The sequence below is a fragment of the Onychostoma macrolepis genome, chromosome 07 (assembly GCF_012432095.1).
Source record: "Onychostoma macrolepis isolate SWU-2019 chromosome 07, ASM1243209v1, whole genome shotgun sequence".
In the NCBI taxonomy this organism is placed as follows: Eukaryota; Metazoa; Chordata; class Actinopteri; order Cypriniformes; family Cyprinidae; genus Onychostoma; species Onychostoma macrolepis.
In genome coordinates this window covers 49,187,040-49,188,339 of record NC_081161.1, presented here as the reverse complement: position 1 = coordinate 49,188,339, position 1,300 = coordinate 49,187,040, and the positions used below count along the sequence as shown (strand labels likewise).

The window sequence follows — 1,300 nt, the reverse complement described above, 5'->3', positions numbered from 1 at the left end:
CAGGGCAAACATAACCACACCCTTTTTACTACCCACATAACTAATCCTATAACAGTTAAGTCTAGACTTATTTTATTGAAATAGATCTGTTTACCACATCAGCCAATAAATATATTTTTGAAACTACTGTTTTGCCTTTGTTTGATTACGGTGACATGATATATATAAATGCATGTAAAGGTGTTCTGGAGCAATTAGATGTGTTGCATCATGAGGAAGTTAAACTAATTACTAATGCACTTTACAGTAGAATCACTGAATTATACACCCTTTTGATTTGAACATTGTAGTTTAAAAAACAAACAAAAAAAAACACTGTTGTTTGTGCAAAGTTCTGCTTAGCTTACCTAAATATCTTCAAACGTTAAAAGAATCGAACTGCATTTATATAATATGACTGCTTAAACTAAAACCAGTAAGAAGTTTAGCTATTATTTGACACATTACAGTAATTACAACATTAGAAGTTCTTTTAACGAGTAGATGGGTGGCTCTTAAAAGAGCCTTTGGGGGTGTTTAACAGCCTCAGGCTGCTCTACTTGGAGCTGGTGTACTTGGTGACGGCCTTGGTGCCCTCAGACACGGCGTGTTTGGCCAGCTCCCCGGGCAGCAGCAGACGCACGGCGGTCTGGATCTCTCTGGAAGTGATGGTGGAGCGCTTGTTGTAGTGAGCGAGACGAGACGCTTCACCGGCGATGCGCTCGAAGATGTCGTTGACGAAAGAGTTCATGATCCCCATCGCCTTGAAGAGATCCCGGTGTCGGGATGAACCTGCTTCATCACCTTGTAGATGTAGATAGCGTAGCTCTCCTTCCTGGTCTTTCTGCGCTTCTTTCCTCCCTTCCCCGCGGTCTTTGTGACGGCCTTCTTGGAGCCCTTCTTAGGCGCGGACTTCGCTGGTTCAGGCATGATGCTGCTGACGAGACAATGATTAGAAAGAGCCGCACAGAGCCGTTTATTCACTCACCGATGCTAATTTACACAGAGATGTGGAGGCTTCTGATTGCATGTTTCCACAGACCACACCCATAAACTCGACTGTGATTGGACAACTCCAAGTACCTCGAGGGCCAATCACAGGCGGTGAAATGACAGCCCCGCCCACCGCTCTATGTTTGACTGACGTGACTAAGCTTCCATTTTTTTTTAATTCCCGCTCTTTTTGTTAGTCATATTCCATACAAAAAAACAACTAGGCCTCAAATATCATACAGTGTAATTTTTAAAACTCTTAAAGACCCATTGAGGGAATTTGGAGAAAAGAGAGCATTAACGTTTATTTTAAAAGTTGTATCTTCTG

At 42.4% G+C, this 1,300-nt stretch overlaps 1 pseudogene; it reads right to left on the bottom strand.

The window, feature by feature from the left end:
• Nucleotides 1-487: 487 nt before the first annotated feature.
• LOC131544521 (histone H2B 1/2-like) lies at nt 488-943 on the bottom strand (annotated as a pseudogene).
• Nucleotides 944-1,300: the final 357 nt, after the last annotated feature.